Below are 7,100 nucleotides of genomic sequence, written 5' to 3' on the forward strand. Positions count from 1 at the left end.
GTCTCCTCAATGCGGGGCAAAGGGAAAGCATCCTTCCTTGTCTTAGCATTTAAATGACGGTAGTCTACACACACACACGTAGGCTACCGTCTTTCTTTTTAACCAAGACAATTGGTGACGATACGGGCTGCAGCTTTCCCTGCCTCACGGGTACGTCGTCCATCAAAGGGATTTCATGGGAAATGAGACTGGTACATCCCAAATCACCCTCATGTATGGAAAATACAGATGCATACTTTTCAAGTAGTGCCTCACCTTGCCTTGGTCTTCTGCTGACAGTACAGACAAATCAATAGCCCTAATTTGTTCCTGTACCGACTGGGCAGCCTGTGCGACCCGCGTACTCACCCTAGCCGAAACCACTGGAACTTCTGAGATCTCTGGGGTAAGCTGACCACATAAACCTGGTTGACCGTACCCACCACTGTGCTAGCATATACCACCACATCAGCTGTGCTAACATTAACCACGGGCACGTAAGCAGTGCCACGGTCTACCTGAACCAAAGCAGTAGAAGCCAACAACCCCGCTGGAAGGCCAGAGTCGGGTGGCTCAAAGAGAACAGTACCCGGAGTACTGTGTTGAACAGGTTACTGCAACCAATTTCATGGTGCCCCGGGATGCGACACGCCTGGCGCCCCCGCACTTTGACTCTACCCCCCTGACTTAAATCTGGCTGGACTTCAATGTGGTGGCAATGTTGTAAAGCCTGAATACAGAAGGGGAGCCTGTGAGACCATGGGCAGATCGAAAAGTCGGGTGCCATGCTGGCCAAAGAGCTCCCGATAGCAGCGGCCCAGGATGTTCATTCCCAGAACCCCAGGAACCTGAGCACACATACTACCAGGAGGGTCTCTAACCACCAACACCCCGCAACCTGCAACCACCTGCCCACACAACTCCACATCTAGTTCTAGGTAACCCATATATGGGATCGAAAGGCCATTCGCAGCCCGAAGTTGCAACCAATGGCACGACCTAAGCTGTTCCTGACCCCACGCCCCAAAATTTTGCACAAAACAGCTCTCAGTAATGGTGGACACCATAGACCCAGTGTCCACCAGACACGGTACCTTAACCCCGCCCATACATACGACAAGTTGCGGACACGTTGACATAAAACGAGACATAAAATTTACATCCGTTAGAACATTCGAGCCTGTCCTTCCCCCGACCGAGCTGTGGCCCTGCAGCTCAGCGGGAACTAGTTTTCCGATGGTTGCCCAGACTGCACACCCCTCGCCGAAGCGGAATCTGCACGTGCTGGTGGAAAACGAGGAGGCCTTCGTTCCCCAGTACACTCCCTGGCAAAATGGCCAGGTTGCTGACATCGACGACAAATAACCTGTCCGGGCCGGGATAATTGAGAGTGTGGTTGAAAATTTTGAATCTGAGCCACACTTTGAGTCAATTGATTCAATTGCTGTTGCTGCTTTTTCAGCATTTCTCTCAACTCACTGAATTCAGAACACGCTGCACTACTACTTTCCAGGTGCTGGTGTCCCTGTACCCCATATTGTATACCATAAGCAGATGGTACGGATTGGCTACGACCACGCGTTCCCCAGGCAGACCCTCCGTTCCCAGCGCATTGCTTCGCTACTGAACGTCCAACAACATAGCAGTAGGTTGGCGATTTAACAAACTGTTTTAGTTCACGTCGAAGAGCACCGTCACGAACGTGTTCAACAAATTGGTCGCGCAACAAAATATCTGCACTTGGCCTACCATGAGGCGACTGTCGCTTTACTTTTTCCCAGAGATTTAGCAGGACTAGGGAAAACTCTAATAGAGTCTCCCCATCCTGTTGTTTTCTGGAAAAAAGACTCTTGAAGAGCTACATAAGAACTAGTGCAGCCATACAATTCGCGCAACGCCTGAATAATTTTGTTTGGATCCTCCCTCTCGTCCCTTGGCCGATATCGAATTTCGTCTCTCGCCTCTCCCTCCAAATGATCAAACAAGAAAAACGCTTGATCAACAGCAGAGAGATGGCGAGAAAGTCGCATGCAGGTCTGAGCCTCCTCCACCCACTCCTCAATCATAATGCCAGATCTACCATTAAATTTTGAACAATTTCGATCTCGTGGAACAAAAACAAATCGATCCGTCACTGAAGAACTAGGGACAGCAGGCGGAGGATCTACCACTGCTGGAATAGAAACATTAGAAGGACCAGGTTGTGCAACGAGAACTTGCTCTTGTCGCAATTTTTCATTATCTGCCCTCAATTGGGCTACCAATTCTCGCAATTCACGTAGCTCTTCATCCATAGCTGCAAATTACAAATCACTCACCACTACGGATGAACACTCTTTAGAACACCTGCTCCTGCAAAAAGATAACAAACAAACCAAAAAAAAAAAAAAAGAAAGAGAACACAAAACCAATACTCACGTCTCTGCACTAAACCATAACGAGATCCTGCCGACTACGCCAGAATGTAGCGTGAGGGTATGGAGGAAGAGGAGCAAAACACACCTTACAGATGTTAGCTGGTAACTTTAAATCCTTCACCTATAGCGAATCCGACTCACGCCACCTGGAGAGTTCTCTCCCCAGGAAATAGAACAAGCTCAAATATGACTATTTGGCCACACAGGTTCAATTCTCATATGAATAGGTGAGAGACGTGAGTAAAGTATGAAAGTACAAAATTTATTTTCACAATTGTTTCACCATTTAAAAGTCACATTGAATCCTCATCACCTACTGCCGGCAGCACTCTCCAATGGTAACTGCAGTAAATCAAATAAAATTTTGTAAACAAATATATATATACACACAAACTATTCCAAAATGGATGTAGGCATTAAATTACCAAAACAAAAACATAAAAAAAATAAGAAACCAACTCACAGGGCTGAGGTCACCCACGGGAGTGATCACCAGTGCTGAATTTAGCCAAAAGCACACTTACACCTCCACACACACACACACCCCGACACACTCACTGCACACACAAACGTGTCCACAGCAAATGATGAAGTGACACCACCACCTCAAGCTCCTGCACCCGTGGAACCCCAGCTCCTGTAAGAAGATAAAAATAAAATGAGTATATGCAATGTGTATTACACAAACCAAAACCTTACACACTAATCCAGGCAATAATGTCACAAGAAAAAGGAAAGGGAAACGAACAAACAAATTCAACCAAGGCAAACTAATGTTGAATATAAACAATACAAAATGTCCAACAAAACAAAAAATACACAAATTATAAAAAAGGAAAGAAAAAGAATACAATTTTTGTAGTTCCACAATGGAGGAGCAAAATCCACACAGGGCACCGGCTACTCCATAATCAAATAGATGCCCTCAAGCAGAACCACTTTAAACAAAACAAAAACAAACAATAATAACCAGTAACACAAATCACAATCACAGGGATCAGTAGTAGATAGCAGGTAGCAGATAGCAGGAAACAGATAGCAGGAAGCAGATAGCAGGAAGCAGATAGCGGGTAATAGATCTCCGTATCAACTAAGACTTCCGAGTAACCGAAAGTTCACGGCGCGACAGGAAAAAACGTCAGGAACGGCGCATTTAATCGCCCAGGACGAAAGGAGAATCCTACAAAAGATATGGGCAATTAACACCATTACCGCTTGCAAATCACACACTAATATTCCCTTTAACCACCACCTAATAGAGACTTACCAAACCGGAAAAAGTATGCTCGCACGCATTCACAAATTGGGATTCGGCATCCTCAGTAATACCAATAACAAGCTAGGGTACAGGAAACTGCCTATTATTCAAACTGCGCACTCCGTCCATACCAACCCATTTTCTAGCAGTATTAAGCGCTTACCTGAATAAACAGCAGTCATTAAACTCATGGCCATCGACAGAAAACAAAGGAAAAGACAGGCTAGAATGAAATAACAACCGATTAGTCCACAACATTATAAAAGAGACAAGCGAAGAGCTAACTGCTAACACATACCTAAAACACAAGTCAACATAACAAAAAACCAAAAAGGCGGGGCGGAGGTGACGCATGACCCAACAAAGCCAACCTGCTCTAAAATAGGTCACACTTACTGCTGATTGGCTGTTACAAATGTCAGTCACCATCACTTATCCAATACGATCGGTCACAATCGCACAGCGACCACGTTGAAAACGCCATTTCAGCTGAAGTCATAAAAATGTCCTTTTAAATAAACAAAGAGACACAGTTTGGAGTGATCACGTTGAGCGTGGAGTAGTTTTACGATTTATGAACACGCTTCAAAGATTTTATTTAATTTTGTTCGTGTCAAACAACTTATAGAAGTCTTAGTTTGTTTGACACGTCATCACGTGACCACGTGATTAGTCCGAACGGAGTTTCTTTATTCATGTCAATAAATGTTTTTTATCGCCTTCAGCTGAAAATGGACTGTTTACTGTTGTCGTTGTACATTACTAACACTCTGTGTCAGACCAATAAACCTTTTCTCTCTCCATTTAAAGGAGAGTGGATGTGGTGGCCATTATTTGATCTTATTCGCTTAGTAGTTCGGAGAACAGGGTAGCAGTATCGCACAGCGACCACGTTTAAAACTCAATTTCAGCTAAAGTCATAAAAACTTCCTTTTAAATAAACAAAGAGACACAGTTTGGAGTGTTTAGGTTGAGCGTGGAGTAGTTTTACGATTTATGAACACGCTTCAAAGATTTTATTTAATTTTGTTCGTGTCAAACAACTTATAGAAGTCTTAGTTTGTTTGACACGTCATCACGTGACCACGTGATTAGTCCGAACGGAGTTTCTTTATTCATGTCAATGGATGTTTTTATCGCCTTCAGCTGGAAATGGACTGTTTACCGTGGTCGTTGTACATTACTGACACTCTGTGTCAGACCGATAAACTTTTTTTTCTCTCCATTTAAAGGAGAGTGGATGTGGTGGCCATTATTTGATCTTATTCGCTTAGTAGTTCGGAGAACAGGGTGTCAGTATCGCACAGCGACCACGTTGAAAACGCCATTTCAGCTGAAGTCATAAAAATGTCCTTTTAAATAAACAAAGAGACACAGTTTGGAGTGATCACGTTGAGCGTGGAGTAGTTTTACGATTTATGAACACGCTTCAAAGATTTTATTTAATTTTGTTCGTGTCAAACAACTTATAGAAGTCTTAGTTTGTTTGACACGTCATCACGTGACCACGTGATTAGTCCGAACGGAGTTTCTTTATTCATGTCAATGGATGTTTTTATCGCCTTCAGCTGGAAATGGACTGTTTACCGTGGTCGTTGTACATTACTGACACTCTGTGTCAGACCGATAAACTTTTTTTTCTCTCCATTTAAAGGAGAGTGGATGTGGTGGCCATTATTTGATCTTATTCGCTTAGTAGTTCGGAGAACAGGGTGTCAGTATCGCACAGCGACCACGTTGAAAACGCCATTTCAGCTGAAGTCATAAAAATGTCCTTTTAAATAAACAAAGAGACACAGTTTGGAGTGATCACGTTGAGCGTGGAGTAGTTTTACGATTTATGAACACGCTTCAAAGATTTTATTTAATTTTGTTCGTGTCAAACAACTTATAGAAGTCTTAGTTTGTTTGACACGTCATCACGTGACCACGTGATTAGTCCGAACGGAGTTTCTTTATTCATGTCAATGGATGTTTTTTATCGCCTTCAGCTGAAAATGGACTGTTTACTGTTGTCGTTGTACATTACTAACACTCTGTGTCAGACCAAAAAACCTTTTCTCTCTCCATTTAAAGGAGAGTGGATGTGGTGGCCCTTATTTGATTTCATTCGCTTAGTAGTTTGGAGAACAGGAAATCAGTATCGCACAGCGACCACGTTGAAAACTCCGATTTAGCTGAAGTCATAAAAACTCCCTTTTAAATAAACAAAGAGACACAGTTTGGAGTGATCACGTTGAGCGTGGAGTAGTTTTACGATTTATGAACACGCTTCAAAGATTTTATTTAATTTTGTTCGTGTCAAACAACTTATAGAAGTCTTAGTTTGTTTGACACGTCATCACGTGACCACGTGATTAGTCCGAACGGAGTTTCTTTATTCATGTCAATGGATGTTTTTATCGCCTTCAGATGGAAATGGACTGTTTACCGTGGTCGTTGTACATTACTGACACTCTGTGTCAGACCGATAAACCTTTTTTCTCTCCATTTAAAGGAGAGTGGATGTAGTGGCCATTATTTGATCTTATTCGCTTAGTAGTTCCGAGAACAGGGTCTCAGTATCGCACAGCGACCACGTTGAAAACTCCATTTCAGCTAAAGTCATAAAAACTTCCTTTTAAATAAACAAAGAGACACAGTTTGAGTGATCAGGTTGAGCGTGGAGTAGTTTTACGATTTATGAACACGCTTTAAAGATTTTATTTAATTTTGTTCGTGTCAAACAACTTATAGAAGTCTTAGTTTGTTTGACACGTCATCACGTGACCACGTGATTAGTCCGAACGGAGTTTCTTTATTCATGTCAATGGATGTTTTTATCGCCTTCAGATGGAAATGGACTGTTTACCGTGGTCGTTGTACATAACTGACACTTTGTGTCAGACCGATAAACCTTTTTTTTCTCTCCATTTAAAGGAGAGTGGATGTAGTGGCCATTATTTGATCTTATTCGCTTAGTAGTTCGGAGAACAGGGTATCAGTATCGCACAGCGACCACGTTGAAAACTCCGATTCAGCTGAAGTCATAAAAACTCCCTTTTAAATAAACAAAGAGACACAGTTTGGAGTGATCACGTTGAGCGTGGAGTAGTTTTACGATTTATGAACACGCTTCAAAGATTTTATTTAATTTTGTTCGTGTCAAACAACTTATAGAAGTCTTAGTTTGTTTGACACGTCATCGCGTGACCACGTGATTAGTCGAACGGAGTTTCTTTATTCATGTCAATGGATGTTTTTATCGCCTTCAGCTGGAAATGGACTGTTTACTGTTGTCGTTGTACATTACTAACACTCTGTGTCATACCAAAAACCTTTTCTCTCTCCATTTAAAGGAGAGTGGATGTGGTGGCCATTATTTGATCTTATTCGCTTAGTAGTTCGGAGAACAGGGTAGCAGTATCGCACAGCGACCACGTTGAAAACTCCATTTCAGCTAAAGT

General features: G+C 42.7%; 1 long non-coding RNA gene across 1 annotated transcript; it reads right to left on the reverse strand.

Moving 5' to 3' along the window:
- Positions 1-2,573: 2,573 nt before the first annotated feature.
- LOC122348072 lies at positions 2,574-3,994 on the reverse strand. Its single transcript, XR_006251265.1, has 4 exons — positions 3,953-3,994; positions 3,664-3,877; positions 2,860-3,033; positions 2,574-2,738 (listed from the first exon to the last, which is right to left on the reverse strand). It is a non-coding gene; the product is annotated as an uncharacterized LOC122348072 (long non-coding RNA).
- Positions 3,995-7,100: the final 3,106 nt, after the last annotated feature.

The sequence above is a fragment of the Puntigrus tetrazona genome, chromosome 7 (assembly GCF_018831695.1).
Source record: "Puntigrus tetrazona isolate hp1 chromosome 7, ASM1883169v1, whole genome shotgun sequence".
Lineage (NCBI taxonomy): Eukaryota > Metazoa > Chordata > Actinopteri > Cypriniformes > Cyprinidae > Puntigrus > Puntigrus tetrazona.